Genomic DNA, 21,410 nt, shown 5'->3' with positions numbered 1-21,410 from the left:
ACATATTCTTCTGCTGCCGGTGAGTTGGGCCCAGGGGGAGCCAGATGACAGCTCACCTTGCTGCTGCTCACATTCCCGGCAGCATCAGATACTGTTCCCTCTCAGAATCATAGCAACTGTGAAAACCTCATTTCATACAAATAAAGGTAACATTTGTAAACAGTGCTACGTGTGGATAATTAATAACCATTTTAATCGTTTTTTTTATGAAACTCTAAAATTCCATCTGTACAGGGAAGGTCCAAGCATTTTAAAAAAAATCCACTTATCTGAGGCTTCCTCCAGCCACCGTGCATCCGTCCTGTACCCTCGCGGCAGCTGCGGTGGTTCACGGTCCCCGGGGTGTAGAATGGCTTAGAGCTGGGACCCACTTGAGCGATTCCAGCAGTGTTTTTGGATTGTCGGAAATCACGAGCGATTCGAAAAAGTGCTTTGCCAACTAGAGTCAGTAGAGGGGAACCTACAACCGTGATTGTGATTTGGCCAAATAGCAATTGTGGGTCCTGCAGCATTATTGGATCGATAGCGGTCCAATGCAAGGTATAGGAATACTGTAAAATCACTTTTGAATCACTCTTTGTGATTATTCGTGATAAAGTTATTGGCGAATGAATGGGGGGTGAAAATTGCTCTGATGCATATGGTGAAAAAACATTGAAGGCTAAAGTGGTTAGACTCGATAGCTGCTGATATTTGGACAAGTGGCAAGCTAATTTCAACTGACTTGAAAAATAAGTTTCCCAGAGATCAGCTCCATTCACTACACTAACAGACTGCAGAAACTTGAGGACATATCCAGCAACCCCTCACCTCTTGCAGTGCCTCATATTCCCTCTGCCTACCTGTGTGACCATGCAGCCGCCTCTGTCCCTGGATCTCTGAGCTCCTGGTAAACAGGTCCTGTGTGACCAAGCAGCCGCCTGTGTCCTTGGATCCCTGAGCCCCTGGTAAACAGGTCCTATGTGACCATGCGGTAGCCTCTTGTCTCTGGATCTCTGAGCTCCTGGTAAACAGGTCCTGTGTGACCAAGCAGCCGCCTGTGTCCTTGGATCTCTGAGCTCCTGGTAAACAGGTCCTATGTGACCATGCGGTAGCCTCTGTCCCTGGATCTCTGAGCTCCTGGTAAACTGGTCCTGTGTGGAGCAGCAGGTGCAGCGATGATCTGTGAGCTTCTGCAGAGGGGAGGCTGATGAAAAGCAGTAACTGGACCTCTACATATCGCAGCCACTCGCATACCAGGAATTCTTGATGCCTCTCCAGGAGTCATGTGTCTGCCACAAGTGAGCAATCATAGAGATAAAGCGGACAACTAACAGCATGAGGCATCACTCACCACTGTACATACAGCGTGTCAGGCCTTGTTATCCTGAAGCTGTTTAAAGCAGACATGAACTCAGAACTTCCTCTCTGCTCTAAAAAGATAAGCAACAGCATAATGGCATTTAATGAAAAACTTTCCTGTTACAGCTCAAACAAATCCTGCAATAAATATGCAGTGTGTCCACTTCCTGCTTTCATGGAAGCAGACATATTGTTAATATCCTGTGTTTATATATGATATGTACAGTATATGTTTTTTTTTCTCAAAAACGCGAATGCAACATGCAGAGCTTAGATGAAGGTCTGTCACCCCAAACTGGTCCGTCCTGAAGTCAGTGGCTGATCTCAATTTGGCTACATTTTCTCACACTGAAAGTGTAAAGCTATGCATAGACTTCAGGACGGACCAGTTTGGGGTGACAGACGTTCATCTAAGGTCTGTATGTAGCATTAGCATCTCTGTCAAGCTCTTCAGTGGCTACCAATTAACCAGAGGATTCAATTCAAACTCTTAACGCTAACCTACAAAGCTCTCCACAATTTCTCTCTCCGGTACATATCCTCACTAGTCTCCAGATACCAACCGCAATCTCAGATCTGCACATGACCTTCTTTTGTCATCCCCTAGAATTACCTCCTCGCATTCGCTTATATAAGATTTCCCACGTGCTTCACCCCTCCTCTGGAATGCCCTTCCACAACACATTGGTCACTCTCCAAACTTTGCTACCTTTAAATGCTCCCTCAAAACTAACTTTTTCCAACAAGCATATGCGCTACCTTAGGCCATTCCCCATTGACCTAAGGCCAAGTTGCACTCCTACTAGGTATCCTAAAACACACACTGCCTCTAGGTATGTTTATTGTATACTACTCCACCTCTTCTTTCCCCCTTATTCCTTTAGATTGTAAGCTCACAAGGGCAGGGGTCGCTCATCCTTTTGTGTCTTGGAATTAATTATACATTTTATTCATCATATTACTTTTGTTACTGTCATTACCAATTCTGTATTTTGTATATTGGTGTACACCATTGTCTGTATTGTTTTGTACCCATGGTTAGTTTCTTACTTTGAACAGCACCATGGAATATGTTGACACTTTACAAATCAATAATAATAGACATACTGATTTCTCCAACTGATTGCATAATTCTGATCTAAAATCTGCTGGACATCTATTTCCCCCAACATATGCCATTGATTCACTTGGTCAGTTGAAAACTGTGATCGGGTACATTGGAGAAATTGCATGCGAGCAGACGGGGAGGAGCTGCAGGGTATCGATAGCTGCTTATGCATGTAGAAAGGACCATGGAAAGCATCTGCAAAATCTTGTAGTACAAAAATATCAAAAAAATCTTTATTTGGCATAAATATAATTCCATAAAAAGTCTCTGTAAGAGGCTCCGTGTTTCATAAACCTCCAAAACAGGAAATAATAATCAAAGATTGGCAACATAAGCTTAATACATTCAATTTTGGCAACAACATGCTTGTTTCGGGCACACAAGGCCCTTCGTCAGGCCACTGTATAAAGCACAATCTATGAAACCTGTGGACCAAGCATGGTAGGAGGAGCGTCAAAGAAGAACAATAGCAACCATCTGCACCAACCAGATGGAAACTGCACAATCCTAATGGCCAGCGAACACTTCAGCCAGGCAGCTATAGTAGAAGTGCAAGATTTTGCAGTTTACTTGCTTTACATGGTCCTTTCTACATGCATAAGGAGTATACTGTGGGTGAAGTGGATCACCTTTAAAAGGACATTAAGGTTTTTCCCTTTTTTTTCCAGAAAAAAAAAAGTCTATTCCCAAATATATTAGTACTATTGGGTATCGATAGCTGCACAGCGCTGCAGAGCGTCACATGGTACAATGATTGTAATTGAACCATTCCTCTACAGATATCTGCTGTAGTCTTTTGAGATTGAATGTGCAATGTGGTGTAATAAACAATCACTGCTCAGTAGATTCAGCAGATCAGAGAGGGATGTATCTGCTTGACATATCAGGACATAATCGAACCGTGTGTGCCTAGCTTTAACCCAGGATTGAATTTCAACCCAATCAGTAACTGATACCCCCTTTCCCATGAGAAATCTTTTCCTTTTCTCAAATGGATCATCAGTAGGGTCTGTATGGCTCATTTTGAGGTGAAACCCCTACCACAGTGTGATGTCGTGACCATGGTCCTGACTGTTTCCTGCCTGTGAACCTTATTGCATTGTGGGAAATAACAGCTATTTTCAACTCCCAAGCAACTGGTATCTCCCTCTGTGCATATAATTATATATAAAGAAACAACCTTTTAGCCTACGTCATTGTTAAAAGGTGTGTTCATAGATAATGGCAGTTGCTGCTGTCAGCAGTAAAGATGATGACCTGAAGGCTCATAAAGGATCAAACAACATGGGCAAACTACACAAACAAATATCAATCATTTCTTAATCTATCTTCTATTTTTTTTACTTTATTCAATGTATTGATTGATTTTTTCCCTTCTACTACTATCTTTAGGTAAAGTTCCTCTTTCAGGTTAATGTGGAACTGGGGGGAGGGGAATGGGGTATCAGAGGTGACAGTTCCAACAGTTCTCATGTAAAAGCAAAGATATTTTCCAGGCACCCGTTCAATAGGATCATTTGCTGTGAGGGCGGTTCGATAAAAATAGATTGACGACAGCTCTGAAACAGAAGGACCCAGATTTGCCAAACTGTTCTTAATTATGCTACCAGAGTGCTAATAGATACATTCTGCTAATAGAGCAAGTCTTGAAGCTCTGTTTTAGAATTAAAGGAAAGCTGTACTCAGAGAAATATGAAGGCCACTATAGCTGATTCCCTTTAACCTCTTACCGACCGCATTACGCTGATGGGCGTGGCCGCGGCAGCAGCCCCAGGACCGCCTAACGCAGATTGGCATAAGGTCCTTGGGGCCTGTTTTGCAGGGGATTGCGCGCATCTCCACTTGGTAGGCGGAGCTCTGATCGCTGCTAGGAGACTGTTAGACAGCGAAACCGCTGTCTAATTAGCTTGTACAGAGCTGCGATCCACAGCATCACTGTACTGGGCACAGCCGTGTGACACGCCTGTCTCCCTGGGAGAGAGGATAGTGATTGGCTGTCATAGACTGAAGCCTATGACAGCTGGTCACACTAATTGGCTGGCGGGGGGAGGGAGGGCTGGGAAATAAATGTATATAAAAAAAAGTCACATTTATTTAGAAAGTAATCAAATAAATATTTATTAAAAAAAAGGCCTTAAAGCTGCAGTGACCCTTTTTAAGAAAAAAGGCCTGGTCTTTAGGTGGGTTTAACACTGCGGTCCTCAAGTGGTTAATACACATGCATTTTAAATAGCTGCGCGTTAACTACTTGGCCACTGAGGGTTTTAACCCCTTTAGGACCAGAGCAATTTTCACCTGTCAGCGCTCCTCCCATTCTTTCCGCAATAACTTAATCACAACTAATCACGACTTGATATATATCTTGTTATTTCCCCCACCAATTAGGCTTTCTTTGGGGGGTACATGATGCTAAGAATCATTTTCTTCTAAACACATTTTAGTTAGAATACTAAGAAAAAAAATGGAAAAAAAATCATTATTTCTCGTTTTCTGCCATTATAGTGTTAAAATAAAACTTTCCACTGTGGATAAAACTCACACATTTTATTTGCCCATTTGTCCCGGTTGTTGCAACGTTTAAAATATTTCCCTAGTACAATGTTAACGCTAGGGAGGTTAAAGGGCATTTTATTGATAAGGGCCCACATGCAATTCACTTTTTCTCCTGAGTTTTCTCCTAGGTGATATTTTCACACAAATGCCCTTTATGCCACCAGCAAGCAAGAAAATACTCAAAATAAATTTGATAACACTTTTTCACCAACATTTTGGTAGCAGAAAATTTAGTTTAAAGAGAAGATGAAAATGATCTCCTAGGTGAAAACTCAGGAGAAAAAGTGAATCGCATATGGCTCCTTGTGTTTGGGAAGCATCCATGTGAATTAGACAGGCCATGTCACTCCGGTAACTGAGCCACATGCGGTGGGAAGCGCAGGGCTAGATTTACCATAAGGCACTGTAGGCATGTGCCTACAGGCACCTGATGATGGAAAGGTGGCTCACTCACTGGCGTAACTGCAGTCCCTGCTCTCGCGGGGGGGGGGGGGGCGCTCGGGGCCATTTTAGGGGGGGCTGGAGGGGTTGCAGCATGAGGGGAAAGCCATGGCCACACTCGGCGGGGCTCTCCCCTCTGCGCTCCCCTCCAGCTTAAATTACTGTCTGGGCAGCGGCGGGCAGCGGTAGCTACATACCTTCCATGCGCTCCAGTGCGCACGGTAGGTATGTAGCTGCCGCTGCCCTGACACTGGCCGCCGCTGCCAAGACAGTAATTTAATCTGGAGGGGAGAGCCCCGAGGTGAGGGAGGGGGGGGGAACGTCCCCCCTCCCCACCGAGTGTGGCCATGGCTTTCCCCTCATGCTGCCACCCCTCCAGCCCCCCAAAACGGCCCTGAGTGGGCCCCGGGGGGGCACTCAGAATTTCTGCAGGGGGGCCCGGTGGAGCCTAGTTATGCCCCTGGGCTCACTCCACTCTTCTAGTGCCTCCCTCCCTCCTTCCCTGTGCAGAGTCCCAAGCAGAGTGTAAATGAGAAGTTACTTACCCAGCTTTTGGCATTCCACTGATAAGATCTCCCCTCAGTCGGGGCCACCACTAGTTACGTAGCATTAGGTAGCCAAAGGTACTCTCAGTATTAAAGGGCACCTGTAGTTATGATGGGCAAGGGAAGTAAGGGAGAAGTGACAGCTGGGCAGCCAACACACTTGCGGTGTGGTTCAGCAGGGGGTTTGTAGGTTCATGGAGGGTGAAGTCTAGGGGTGGCAGGACATCTGTGCCTATAGACTCCTGTGATGTAAATCCGGGCATGGGGTGGCCACGACTACACTTCAGTACATTTTTATGGTGTTGCCAGCGATAGCAACTAGCAATCCAAAACCTAAAACCAGCACAGCGTGTCAGCAGCAGCCGTGAATAAATTCCCCGAAACAAGAAGCTTTCGTCTCCATAGTAATTGCAGTTTAATAATTAAAGTAGTTCAGCCATTCCTGCACTGAAAAAAATAAAACGTCTAAACTACATGCAGACAGAAGAGTCTGTTGGTTATTTCACTGTTTAAATATCAACTAAGAGCGATGCACAATTAGAGTTCCCCTTTAAAGCAGCAGAAGGTGACTTGTCTGTTATTGTGTTGCCTTGACAACCCCGGTTCATACAGAGAACAGGATCTACTGTCATGAGAACACTTGATTATGCTCAGCTAGATATTCACTATACCCACAGCAGAGGCAGAGCTGAGGCTCTTGGTCTTCTTGATTAGGATATGTGTTAACGCTGAGGCTCATTTCACACCAGATAACGCATGCAGGAGCCGTTCTCCTCCACCCGTTGATAGCCTGCGGCGTGTCGTCGGGTATCTGCGGTGTGACGCAATCAGCGGCGGGAGCTATTGATTGAACCCGACGGAAAACGCCGGCTTCCGGCGGATCGACGCTCCCGGGTGCGTCGGAACCGCAACGTACCGAAACGCAGCGTCGGGTGTGAAAGGTAAAATGAAAGTCTATGGACTTTCATCTTACCTTGGTTAATACAAAGAACTGCCTTTGCGTTACAATGCAGAAAAGGGCTCTAGTGTGAAAGAGCCCTGAACGCCAAGCAATCAGCTGCATATACAGCAGCAACCTGCAGCCGCCAGAATGTGTATTGTGGCTGCAATATTCTGCCAATGTAAAGTTGCTGTAGCAGCAAACTGTTGCTAATACTGAGCAGGTCTGTGCAGCTAAGAGCTGAGACATGGCTGGCAGCAACCCTATTAGATAACATAGGCAGACCAATGTGACAAATATCCCTGTGTGTGGTACCCTCCCCAAGACTGTTACATAGCTCCCAACTGTCCCTCTTTGGGAGCCCTGTCCCTTTGTCCCTCTTTCCTCCTCATTTGTCCCTCTTTCTATGCAAATATATATATTGCCTGCCGGAAGACTATGCAGGCTAGAGCGGGGCTGCGGGCTATGAACTGGAACAGTTCATGCAATCGTACGGTGGCCAGAGTCCCGAGGCCGGGACGTCCCGCTGCTAAAAGCGGGACGTTTCCCGGGACCTCATGCAGCCTGGGACAGCGGACCACGAATCCGGGACCTGTCCCAGGTAAAGCGGGACGTATGGTGACCGTACCTGAGGTCCACTTTTAAGCCAGCCATACATGTTTAATTGATAAGACCAGCCTTTTTTCCAACTTTTTTACCCTGGGGGACTCTTCAAATAATTTTTGGATCTCAAGGAACCTCTGCATTGGCGGTGGAGTGAGTGTTGACGTATTATAGTGGTCTCCTATTACAGCACTCTTTATTACATTACTACTTATTATTGTATTGCTTATTTTACCGCCTACCTATTTTAATGCTTTTTATTAATGTGCTCCTTATTATTGTGGTTTGTGGGATAATTCCTGGGGGTTGTGCTTCCAACCGCTAAGGTTCTGTAATGAGAGAGACCAGGAGCCCGATGTTGTAGTATTGTTAGGGAAAGTGGGTATGAGTAGGGTACTGAAATATACTCACAAGGGTGGGTTGTACTCCTGCAACCACCGACAGAGCCTACGGGAAACTGACCATTCCTGTCTGGTAATCCAGTTCTGCTAGGCAGGTGCTGGTTGGTACTACGCCGAAGGGTTGGACTATAGCTAAGAAAACTCGTAGGAGATGCCCAGAATATATCTTAAAGGGTACCTAAACTGAGAAGGATAGGGATTTTTCCTTCTAAAATAATACCAGTTGCCTGACTCTTCTGCTGATTCTGTGTCTCTAATACTTGTATCCACAGCCCCTCAACAAGCATGCAGATCAGGTGCTCTGACTGAAGTCAGACTGGATTAGCTGCATGCTTGTTACAGGTGTGTGATTCAGCCACTACTGCAGCTAAAGAGATCACCAGGACTGCCAAGCAACTGGTATTGTTTAAAAGGAAACATCCATCTCCCTCTCAGTTTAGGTTCCCTTTAACTTGAAATCATAGAATATATGAGTAATTAGATCTTACCTCCATCAATGAACTAACCTGGGTAGAAATAACGCATTTCATGGGTACTGGCCCGCTTCCTCAGGTCAATAAAAAAGTGTCTTAGCCAGTACCAGTCGCGAGTGTGAGCCCTGTTTTACCAAAAGGTAAAAGAGTCACCCACTGATACTGCTCCGCACCTAATCAACCATGTCACCCTGAGAATTCCCAGCATGCTCGATCGATAGACCGATTTTGGCCGGTCAAATAGCCAATCGCACATGCTTGTTGTGGCACCGATTTTCATCTGATACAATAAAATTATCGAATTAAATGGTCAATCAGGTGGCAAAATTGACAGAAGTATAGCCACCTCAATGGACCCTTAGAAATTGATTGTTTCATAGCATGTCACGATTTCAGCACACGCATGTAGATTATTACAATTCTTTGCCTACACAAGTGAGGCACGTAAGGATCTGCTATGAAGCTACTGGATTTTATCTAGCGGATTGGGAAGACGGTTTTTATGTAAATTGCCATGGACCAAACCTTTATTACCCTGTCACTATCAGTGCATACAGCAGAAGCCATACAGAGCACAGACCGTCAGTGTTAGTCCAGTCCTAATTAAGGTCTGTCTTGGAGGAATGTGCTATAAAAAGCCTTGTTTCATCTCTGGGTTTTCAGCCCAGTGAGTGGGATTGGACCAGGAGGAGCTGGCTGCTATGGTTACACTTTTCACCGTCTCTGACTGCCAGCAATACATGCTACAATTCATCTCAGGGACTCTGGGAGCTAAATCTGCCTCAACTGCAATGTGTGATGTGTAATACATGTCTGGGGGGAACAGTGTCTGCTCCATAATTCACACCTTTCATACGGTGTTGTCCACTACATTCCAAGTGCCAAGATGCACTACATGCCATGCCATCTACACTGCAATACCTGTTGTATAGAGTGTCAGGAGTGCCCCACAGTCTCAGGAGGCAGCACCCACAGTCTCAGGATGCAGCACCCACAGTCTCAGGATGCAGCACCCACAGTCTCAGGATGCAGCACCCACAGTCTCAGGATGCAGAAGACAGCACCCACAGTCTCAGAATGCAGAAGACAGCACCCACAGTCTCAGGATGCAGGACACAGCACCCACAGTCTCAGGATGCAGGACACAGCACCCACAGTCTCAGGATGCAGAACCCACAGTCTCAGGAGGCAGCACCCACAGTCTCAGGATGCAGAACCCACAGTCTCAGGATGCAGCACCCACAGTCTCAGGATGCAGGACACAGCACCCACAGTCTCAGGATGCAGAAGACAGCACCCACAGTCTCAGGATGCAGGACACAGCACCCACAGTCTCAGGATGCAGGACACAGCACCCACAGTCTCAGGATGCAGGACACAGCACCCACACTCTCAGGATGCAGCACCCACAGTCTCAGGATGCAGCAGCCGCAGTCTCAGGATGCAGGACACAGCACCATCAGTCCCAGGATGCAGCACACAGCACCAACAGTCTCAGGATGCAGCACCCACAGTCTCAGGATGCAGGACACAACACCCACAGTCTCAGAATGCAGCACCCACAGTCTCAGGATGCAGCACCCACAGTCTCAGGATACAGCAGCCACATTCTCAGGATGCAGTTACACAACACCCACAGTCTCAGGATGCAGGGCACAGCACCTACAGTCCCAGGATGCAGGGCACAGCACCTACAGTCCCAGGATGCAGGACACAGCACCCACAATCTCTAGATGCAGGACACAGCACCCACAGTCTCAGGATGCAGCACACAGCACCTACAGTCCCAGGATGCAGGGCACAGCACCTACAGTCCCAGGATGCAGGACACAGCACCCACAATCTAGATGCAGCACCCACAGACTCAGGATGCAGTTACACAGCACCCACAGTCCCAGGATGCAGGGCACAGCACCCACAGTCTCAGGATGCAGTACACAGCACCCACAGTCCCAGGATGCAGTACACAGCACCCACAGTCCCAGGATGCAGTACACAGCACCCACAGTCCCAGGATGCAGGGCACAGCACCTACAGTCCCAGGATGCAGGACACAGCACCTACAGTCCCAGGATGCAGGACACAGCACCCACAGTCTCAGGATGCAGGACACAGCACCTACAGTCCAAGGATGCAGTAAACAGCACCTACAGTCCCAGGATGCAGGACACAGCACCCACAGTCCCAGGATGCAGTACACAGCACCCACAGTCCCAGGATGCAGTACACAGCACCCACAGTCCCAGGATGCAGAAGACAGCACCTACAGTCCCAGGATGCAGGGCACAGCACCTACAGTCCCAGGATGCAGGACACAGCACCCACAATCTCTAGATGCAGGACACAGCACCCACAGTCTCAGGATGCAGCACACAGCACCTACAGTCCCAGGATGCAGGGCACAGCACCTACAGTCCCAGGATGCAGGACACAGCACCCACAATCTAGATGCAGCACCCACAGACTCAGGATGCAGTTACACAGCACCCACAGTCCCAGGATGCAGGGCACAGCACCCACAGTCTCAGGATGCAGTACACAGCACCCACAGTCCCAGGATGCAGTACACAGCACCCACAGTCCCAGGATGCAGTACACAGCACCCACAGTCCCAGGATGCAGGGCACAGCACCTACAGTCCCAGGATGCAGGACACAGCACCTACAGTCCCAGGATGCAGGACACAGCACCCACAGTCTCAGGATGCAGGACACAGCACCTACAGTCCAAGGATGCAGTAAACAGCACCTACAGTCCCAGGATGCAGGACACAGCACCCACAGTCCCAGGATGCAGTACACAGCACCCACAGTCCCAGGATGCAGTACACAGCACCCACAGTCCCAGGATGCAGTACACAGCACCCACAGTCCCAGGATGCAGTACACAGCACCCACAGTCCCAGGATGCAGGACACAGCACCTACAGTCCCAGGATGCAGGACACAGCACCCACAGTCCCAGGATGCAGTACACAGCACCCACAGTCCCAGGATGCAGTACACAGCACCCACAGTCCCAGGATGCAGGACACAGCACCTACAGTCCCAGGATGCAGGACACAGCACCTACAGTCCCAGGATGCAGGACACAGCACCCACAGTCCCAGGATGCAGTACACAGCACCCACAGTACCAGGATGCAGGACACAGCACCTACAGTCCCAGGATGCAGTACACAGCACCCACAGTCTCAGGATGCAGCACCCAAAGTCTCATAATGAAGAACACATCAGCCACAGTCTCAGGATGCAGCACCCACATTAGATTTTCTGTTAGATTATTTTCTGATTATCTTATCTTCCGCTCCTTTTTCTTATCTTTTCCCATTGTCCTTCATGCAGAATTGAGCACAGAAACGATCGGCCGGGAGATCGGACATGTCGGAAATTATCTATCGAGACATCTAAATGGCTCAGAATCGAGCCGTGTATTCCCGGCATAATGCTGGGAATACACAATGAGATTTTTTAGCAGATTTACTGTCCGATCAATTTTCCAATCGTTTTTCTAATCGCTTTTCATTCACTTCTATGAGAAATTGATCAGAAAAGTGATCGAAAATTAGATTGGACCTGTCGGAAATTATCTATCGAACCATCTATCTGCCAAAAAATCTCAAAGTGTATTCCCAGCATAACAGAAAAATCTAACAGAAGATTGTATGGTGTGTACTAGGCATACCAATAGGGGGACAGCGTACGGCCGGCAAGGCAGCCAACAGATTTCTCTCTAATCAGATTTGATCAGAGAGAGATTTGTCTCTTGAGCAAATCTGCCCATCATCGCTAGATTTATGGCTACTTTTAGGCCTCTTTCACAGTGCGACGTTAAAATTGCACGTTAGAAAATGTTTTAACGTGGACTGACGCAATATTAAAGGGACTCCAAGCAGTGCAGCAACTATGGAAAGATGCATACCATTTTGAAGCTCTCTTTCTCCTCTTTCCATTGTTATATAAACCGCTGCCCTACGCCTTTTAGTGTTCGCTATTTTAGAAATCACAACCGCCATCTTGGATTCCTAATTCAGCATTGTATTACACAGGATGACACTTTCCCCAGAGTCGGCAGCTCCATTCAGCGCAATGCAATGAAATACAAGGAACCCAGGGGGATATAATTACAAACATCATGCTGGTAGGTGTGAGGATATAATTAATTAGTTGTGGGTATGCTTAAAGGCATACCCACAGGCACTGCTTAAAGGCATACCCACAGGCACTGCTCAGAGTCCCTTTAAGTCTGTGCAACATTCACAGTGCACACGTTGCGTTGTGTGTGTGTGTGTGGGGGGGGGGGGGGCTGGGGTGTGGCTGCATAGCTAGCATAGTTGCCCCAGTATAGGGAGTTTAGTTGCCCCAGTATGGCTAGTGTAGTTACCCCAGTATAGCTAGTATAGTGCCCCAGTATAGCCAGTATAGTGCCCAGTATAGCTAGTATAGTGCCCAATATGGCTAGAATAGTGCTCAGTATAGCTAGTATAGTGCCCAGTATAGCTAGTATAGTGCCCCAGTATAGCTAGTATAGTGCCCCAGTATAGCCAGTATAGTGCCCCAGTATAGCCAGTATAGTGCCCCAGTATAGCCAGTATAGTGCCCCAGTATAGCCAGTATAGTGCCCCAGTATAGCTAGTATAGTGCCCCAGTATAGCCAGTATAGTGCCCCAGTATAGCCAGTATAGTGCCCCAGTATAGCTAGTATAGTGCCCCAGTATAGCCAGTATAGTGCCCTAGTATAGTGCCCCAGTATAGCCAGAATAGTGCCCCAGTATAGCCAGTATAGTGCCCCAGTATAGCCAGTATAGTTCCCCAGTATAGCTAGTATAGTGCCCCAGTATAGCCAGTATAGTGCCCCAGTATAGTGCCCCAGTATAGCCAGTATAGTGCCCCAGTATAGCTAGTATAGTGCCCCAGTATAGCCAGTATAGTGCCCTAGTATAGTGCCCCAGTATAGCTAGAATAGTGCCCCAGTATAGTGCCCCAGTATAGTGCCCCAGTATAGCCAGAATAGTGCCCCAGGATAGCACCCCAGTATAGTGCCCCAGGATAGCTAGTATAGTGCCCCGGTATAACCAGTATGGGTAGGTGGTGCCCCCCGCCCGTCCCCGCCGCTGTTATTACCTTAACAGCGGCCGCTCTCCCCTCTCCGGCGCGTGTATTTATTCAAGCAGCGTATCTCCCGGCTGCTCTGTGTGTGATGCGACAGGAAGCAGGGCATCGGCTTCCTGTAGAGGCGATACAATCGCCGTTACTATGGGAACCGAGCCCTGCTTCCTGTCGCATCACACACAGCAGCCGGGAGATACGCTGCTGGAAAGTACACGCGCCAGAGCGGAGAGCGGCCGCTGCTAAGGTTATAACCACGGCGGCCGCGGGGACAGAGGGGGGGGGGGGGAAATAGGACAGTCCTGCGGCACACCAGGCAACATCCCGCGGCACACTAGTGTGCCATGGAACAGCGGTTGAAAAACGCTGATCTAGACAGACTGCCTACTGACTTCAAACAAAAGCTGCACTCTGATTGGCTGATGTGGGAGACACTCAGAATATACCCCACCTTTATGTTCCAACAGACAGGTCCCTTGGGTGTAACACTTAGCAGTGCTGTACATGTTTGTCGCAAACGTTTATCACTTGATACTATATGGGTGATGATCCTTAAAACATATACCTCTGTTCCGTGAATAAAAACATTATTCAGCGGATCGCACTTTATCTCCCTGTAGCAAAGACACTGAGGCTTAATTTATGAGAATAAGATGCAAATCTCCAGAGGCGGACTACTACAGGAAATTATAACGAGAGATGTTCAGGCTGCAGGCTAGCTGTGCCGGCAATGTTGATGAGGGGGGGACGGGGACGGGGACAGGAGGGGGGGGGGGGAGGGAAGGTATTCAACATCAGTGAGCTCATCACCATCCAAGCCTATTCACGGTGAGCAGTTATGCATCAGAACTGGAAGGAATCATTGTTAGAAGAAATAATGAGCTTCTGAGAGGAACTGACTGGGAGGTAAGTATGTAATATTTGTAGGTATATCATGTGTTTATTTTAAATAATATTGTTTGATTCAGGTTCCCCTTAATTACCAGTGTTCATTATCACACATCGAAAGTGTTCATTAAAAAAAAGAAACCAGATACTCACCTGAGGAGAGGAAAGTCTCGGGGTCCTAATGAGCCTTCCCGTTCCTCTGCCTGGGCCCAAGGTGCTGCGCTAGCTCCCCCGTTCCAATCCCCCGCTGCGGGGTACTTCGGAAGTCTTCGGGAGCCGAGTCCTCTCGAAGACAGGTGGCTCCATGCTGGGCATGCGCGATAAAGGGCGCTCTCGCATGCGCAGTCTTTGGGAGTACTCGGACAGCACAGCAATGCGGGCACCGAGAGAAGAGGGAAGGCTCATTAGGACCCAGAGCCTTCCCTCTCCTTAGGTAAGTATCTGTTTTCTTTTTGTAATTGGCTTTAAAGTGTACCTGAGGTGGGGGAGGGGGGGCAGATGGGACACAGAGAGATGTTCCCTGCTCCATGACATGCCTCTGTGTCCTCCCCGCACCGCTCTCGGTCCCCCCAGCACTGCACTGTCACCCCCTGAAACTGCCAACAAGAAGCGTATCGGCAGCTAGCAGAGGGAAGGGGCGTCCCTTGCAAGAGAGGCACTCCTGCAAAACACTCCTCTGACATTAGGAGGAAGGCCCTTCCCTAGCTCTGATTGGGCAGTTCTGCCTCTCTCCTGCCACTCCCCCGCCTGTCTGCTCGGTGATGAGACACAAAAAGCCAGAGTTGCAGCATTGTGCCCCCGGGGGTTGTGGCCATATTTTTTTTTTTTTTACTGAAAATTGTTGATTGTGGGATGTAGGAGCGGTGGGAAGAGGTGATAATTAGTGCTATCTGATCCGGATAGCCCCACTGGATCAGGTACCATGTTTTAAAACAAAAAAAAAGTCTGCCTCTGGTTAGCTTTAAAGGGGAACATTTTTTTCATTTTATTTTTTTTTTGTGAATGAGGTCTTTTAAATCCCACTGTTTCATTACTGATTACAAAATACCCCTTAATGTGTAACTGTCGGGCATAAAATAAAAAATTAATTCTTTATTTTTATCTGGTAAACAAGTAATAAGGATGCTAACCAGGCAATCCATAAAACAACATTCCCCAGTTTCTGTGGCTCTTATTTGGTACATTTGCCACACAAAGGAAGTTGCAGGGCATGCTGGGTTGTCCTTTTTTGCTTTTCTACTTTCCCATCAGACTTAACTAATGCAGCCTGATTGGCTACAGCCTCTTTCCATCCTGTTTTCCCCCTCCCACACCTCTGTTCCTCTCTGATTAGCCAATATTTCTCATGCTGAGACAATGCACTTTGTATTGCAGAGCTGGGTGGGAGTGCCTGAAGACTGGGAGGAGGGTGGGCAATGCATACACAATCAGGCAGAGGAGGGTAAGGGAGGAAATGACATCAGGATTGGCTTCAAAGTAGACACAGTTAAGATGTAGAATCCTAAGAAGAATTTTCTCTTTTTTTTATTATAGAAAAATTACTAAAATCAGAAAGTGGACAGTGCAATAAATCTGTTATGTAAGTAGAGCAAGTATTTATCTACTTATATATGTGATTTTTTTCCCTGAGATAGTATGGCTGACAGCTCCTCTTTAACCACAAATGAAAATAGTCTTAGGTGTGCGAAAGATGTTTTTTTTTCTTCTTTCTGAGCAGATCTGTACAGCGGACCAAGCTGACCTCAGATTTCCCTCCACAGACAAGTCTCTTCTGATCATTCACCGCCGGCCGCTGCCTGTCTGCTCCGACCAGTTCATGTCAGGTGAGACGCGGGCGGAGCCCTGATCTGAGGATTCAGCACTTCTGAGGCGCCTGGAGAATGGCTCTTAAAATTGTGCTGCACTATTGAATATGTGATGGGTGAATGTCAGCCTTGTAGTGCAATCTGCAGGGAAATCAACTGGCAAAGCCTTTCAGTGAAATCTCACATTTACACACCAAAGGATATAGAAAATAATAAATGCCTAGTCCATGAGTTTATATATTTTCTTTCCATGCACATTTACAGGGAGCCCGGCTTTTGTTAAAGGACCACTATCTCAAAAAAATGTAAAATACATGAAAACACTTAAATAAAAAGTGCATTTCTCCCAGAGTAAATCAAGCTATAAATTACTTTTTTTCCTATGTTGCTGTCACTTACAGTAGGTGATAGAAATCAGACAGAACTGACAGGTTTTGGACGAGTCCATCTCCTCATGGGGGATTCTCAGGGTTTTCTTTATTTTCCAAAGCACTTAGTAAATGGCAGTTGCTCAGTCCAACTGCCAGAAAAGTGTGCTAAGAGGTAGGGGTGGCAGCCCGCATCTTTGTATAGATCCTTTCCGGAGAATTCTTTTGTAAAGAATAAATTAAATACTGAGAATCCCATATGAGGAGATGTACTAGTTAAAAACATGTCAGTTCCATCCGCTGTCAACTAACTACTGTGATAGCAACATAGAAGAAAAATAATTTATAGCTAATTTTACTCTGAAAGAAACATACGTCTTATTTGCATGTGTTTACATGTATTTGACGTTTTACAATTTTTCGCAATAGTGACCCTTTACAGTAAATACATATTTTTATAATATTGGTAAATCATGCTATTCAGTGTTAAAGAGGAACCGTAACGACATATGGCCTCAATTCACTAAGGACAGTTTGGTAAAATAATTTAGGTCAGTGAAATACTGCGCAAAAGGTGGATCAGCGCATCACCTGGCCGCCTCTGAATAGCCTCCAATCAGAGGTCCGCTGAGCCCCCCCAGAAACTGCAAACGCACCTTGAACCCAAACAGAAGCTCTGCATATACACCAAAAGCAAAGCTGTTAAGTGGGAGCGCCGCGGCTGACCAAAAATGAATTAAATTAGTACATACAGTGGTTTGCAAAAGTATTCGGCCCCTTTGAAGTTTTCCACATTTTGTCATATTACTGCCACAAACATGAATCAATTTTATTGGAATTTCACATGAAAGACCAACACAAAGTGTTGTACACATGAGAAGTGGAATGAAAATCATACATGATTCCAAACATTTTTTACAAATAAATAACTGCAAAGTGGTGTGTGCATAATTATTCAGCCCCCTTTGATCTGAGTGCAGTCAGTTGCCTATAGACATTGCCTGATGAGTGCTAATGACTAAATAGAGTGCACCTGTGTGTAATCTAATGTCAGTACAAATACAGCTGCTCTGTGAGGGCCTCCGAGGTTGTCTGAGAGAATATTGGGAGCAACAAAACCGTGAAGTCCAAAGAACACACAAGACAGGTCAGGGATCAAGTTATTGAGAAATTTAAAGCAGGCTTAGGCTACAAAAAGATTTCCAAAGCCTTAAACATCCCACGGAGCACTGTTCAAGCGATCATTCAGAAATGGAAGGAGTATGGCACAACTGTACACCTACCAAGACAAGGCCATCCACCTAAACTCACAAGCCGAACACGGAGAGCGCTGATCAGAAATGCAGTCAAGAGGCCCATGGTGACTCTGGACGAGCTGCAGAGATCTACAGCTCAGGTGGGAGACTCTGTCCATAGGACAACTATTAGTCATGCACTGTACAAAGTTGGCCTTTATGGAAGAGTGGCAAGAAGAAAGGCATTGTTAACAGAAAGCAAAAGAAGTCCCGTTTGCAGTTTGCCACAAGCCATGTGGGGGACACAGCAACCATGTGGAAGAAGGTGCTCTGGTCAGATGAGACCAAAATGGAACTTTTTGGCCAAAATGCAAAACGCTATGTGTGGCGAAAAACTAACACTGCACATCACTCTGAACACACCATCCCCACTGTCAAATATGGTGGTGGCAGCATCATGCTCGTGGGGTGCATCTCTTCAGCAGGGACAGGAAAGCTGGTCAGAGTTGATGGGAAGATGGATGGAGCCAAATACAGGGCAAACTTGGAAGAAAACCTCTTGGAGACTGCAAAAGACTTGAGACTGGGGCGGAGGTTCACCTTCCAGCAAGACAATGACCCTAAACATTAAGCCAGGGCAACAATGGAATGGTTTAAAAAAAAAACATATCTATGTGTTAGAATAGCCCAGTCAAAGTCCAGATCTAAATCCAATCGAGAATCTGTGGCAAGATCTGAAAACTGCTGTTCACAAACGCTGTCCATCTAATCTGACTGAGCTGGAGCTGTTTTGCAAAGAAGAATGGGCAAGGATTTCAGTCTGTAGATGTGCAAAGCTGGTAGAGACATACCCTAAAAGAATGGCAGCTGTAATTGCAGCAAAAGGTGGCTCTACAAAGTATTGACTCATGGGGGCCGAATAATTACGCACACCCCACTTTGCAGTTATTTATTTTTAAAAAATGTTTGGAATCATGTATGATTTTCGTTCCACTTCTCACGTGTACACCACTTTGTATTGGTCTTTCACGTGGAATTCAAATAAAATTGATGCATGTTTGTGGCAGTAATGTGACAAAATGTAGAAAACTTCAAGGGGGCCGAATACTTTTGCAACCCACTGTAGCAAGGAAATGAACAGCGCTACTTAAAAACAGATGAGTGCCTACCTGCAAAAGAGTGCAAGCCCCACTTGTGGGATAAAATACACACTGAGCAAACACATGACCTGTCTACCACTGGATGATGTTGGTTTCCTGTAACAGCTTGCATGCAACTTGTTAAGTACTCGTCCCTCCCACTGCGGAGAAGTCATCCTTGATGGGAGGGGACCTAACACTAACTAAATCCTAACCTATGTATATGCATAGGTTAGTCAAGGATGACTTCTCCGCAGTAGGAGGGACAAGCACTTAACAAGTTGCATGCAAGCTGTTACAGGAAACCAACATCCTCCAGTGGTAGACAGGTTATGATACTGCATTCGATATTTTACACTTTTCCCCCCCCCCCAAATTCTGAGATTTCCCGCATGCGGTGGAAGTTTGGTAATATATCAAAAAAGCATTTACTAGGCCGTGCTCGGTAAGACTGACCAGCTGTGGAGCAGGTCAGCCAGGAAGCTTTAAAGGACTTACGAGGCCAAGAATTGAGAAAAAAAAAATAAAAAAAAGTTAGCTACCTGCGTCAGCTTGTCAGGCACGAAGGACGCCGTCCGCGCCCTCCGTGCCGTTCCGCCGTGTCCCCGCCGCTCAATATCCCCCTGAACGGTCCCCGACCGCGCGGCCTGGGTCGGGCTCTCCAGCCTGTATAAAGATGGCGGCCATAGCTGGCCGCGGCTGCGCAGTACGAATAGCCACGAGTGCGGCTGCCCAGCTCTAAGGCCGACCCCCCGATCCACGCTACTGTTAGGTGGATCAAGGGGTTGGCCTTAGAGCTGCGCAGCTGCACACACGACTATGCGTACTGTGCAGCCGCGGCTAGCTCCGGCCGCCATCTTTGTACAGGCTGGAGAGCCCGGGCCGCGCGGTCGGGGACCGTTCGGGGGGCTATTGAGCGGCGGGGACCCGGCAGATCAGGTGTTTCTGACATTATTGTCAGATCTGACAAGATTAACTGCATGCTTGTTTCTGCTGTGATTTAAACACTTCTGAAGCCAAATAGCTCAGCAGTACTGCCAGGCAACTTGCATTGTTTAAAAAGAAATAAATATGGCAGCCTCCATATTCTTCTCACTTCAATTGTCCTTTAAAACTTCCCACACACGGTGTGCATGAGTTGGGTTTTTTCTTTCCAGTGCATCTCTGGCATCCCTATAGATGTGCTGCAGCCACTAGAGGGAGCTCTTCTGTATACCAGTATACAGATATGCACATCTAAAGGGATGCAAAAAAGTCTTTTTAAATATCTCCTTCTCCAGCTCTGCCATTCTGAGAGTTTCCTGGGCTGCTAATAGATCTAACCAGTCATTACCTAAGCAAATAAAGTCAGAGTGTTTACTAAAAGGGCTGATACAACTATAGTAGAATCTTGTTATAGTAAACTCTGATATAGTAAACTCAGTCCTTAGGCCCCAGCAAATGTGTCTGTGTAAATATAGATGTATGACTAATTCAATTCCAATATAATAAACTTCTGATATAGTAAACTATATCAGAGGAGGGTAAGATGGATAGACAGCATATGTGAAGCTATGAACATGCCTATGCAACAACGGAAAGAGGAGGGTAAGATGGATAGACAGCATATGTGAAGCTATGAACATGCCTATGCAACAACGGAAAGAGGAGGGTAAGATGGATAGACAGCATATGTGAAGCTATGAACATGCCCATGCAACAACGGAAAGAGGAGGGTAAGATGGATAGACAGCATATGTGAGGCTATGAACATGCCTCTGCAACAACGGAAAGAGGAGGGTAAGATGGATAGACAGCATATGTGAAGCTATGAACATGCCTATGCAACAGCTGAAAGAGGAGGGTAAGATGGATAGACCGCATATGTGAAGCTATGAACATGCCTATGCAACAGCTGAAAGAAAGCAGTGATTGACAGATACATGTGGCATGCAGAAATCCATATTAGAGGCCTGCATCGGGTCAGGTACCTGCGGGTTACCCGAAATGTGGGATGGGTTCAGGTAATTGTTTTTTATTTTAATCGGGTTGCGGGTTGAGTGCGGGTACCAGATGCACCAGAAAGAGGGTTGCAGATAGTAAGGCTGCGGGACTGAAAATTAGACCCGCGCAGGGCATCAGGTCGGGGCACCCGTAATGCAGGTTGGGTTCGGGAACCCGTTTTGATTTAACTCCTTGAGGACCATAGGCTTACACCCCCCTAGTGACCAGGCTATTTTTTTACAATGTAGTGCTCTGCCGCTTTAATAGCTCGCTGCAGATCCATACCAGTTAGCACACAAGTAAATCCCCCCTTTTCTGATCACCAATAGAGCTTTCGGTTGGTGGGCTCTGATCACTGCTGCAATGTTTGTTTATTTTTTTTGTTTATTTATTTGTATAAATTTGTCTATTTGATTCATTTTTGTTTCCCCCCTTCCTCCCTCTCCCGGCCAGCCAATCATGGCGATCCCATCTCATGGGC

At 46.8% G+C, this 21,410-nt stretch overlaps 1 protein-coding gene across 3 annotated transcripts in view; it reads right to left on the bottom strand.

Annotated features, from left to right (window-relative positions):
- The window catches only part of LZTS3 (leucine zipper tumor suppressor family member 3), a 149,247-nt gene that overhangs the window by 70,343 nt on the left and 57,494 nt on the right, over positions 1-21,410 (bottom strand). The window contains exon 1 of one of the 3 annotated variants that reach the window (XM_068274752.1): positions 843-1,070. The exons of the other annotated variants lie outside the window; for them this stretch is intronic. The gene's annotated coding sequence lies outside the window, so the exon portion shown is untranslated. Of the gene's footprint in view, positions 1-842; positions 1,071-21,410 lie in introns of those variants that run through there. 3 annotated transcript variants of the gene reach the window in all.

The sequence above is a fragment of the Hyperolius riggenbachi genome, chromosome 1, assembly GCF_040937935.1.
Source record: "Hyperolius riggenbachi isolate aHypRig1 chromosome 1, aHypRig1.pri, whole genome shotgun sequence".
NCBI classification, from domain to species: domain Eukaryota; kingdom Metazoa; phylum Chordata; class Amphibia; order Anura; family Hyperoliidae; genus Hyperolius; species Hyperolius riggenbachi.
Note: the sequence above shows the minus strand (reverse complement) of the source record. Positions and strands in the feature narration are given on the sequence as shown.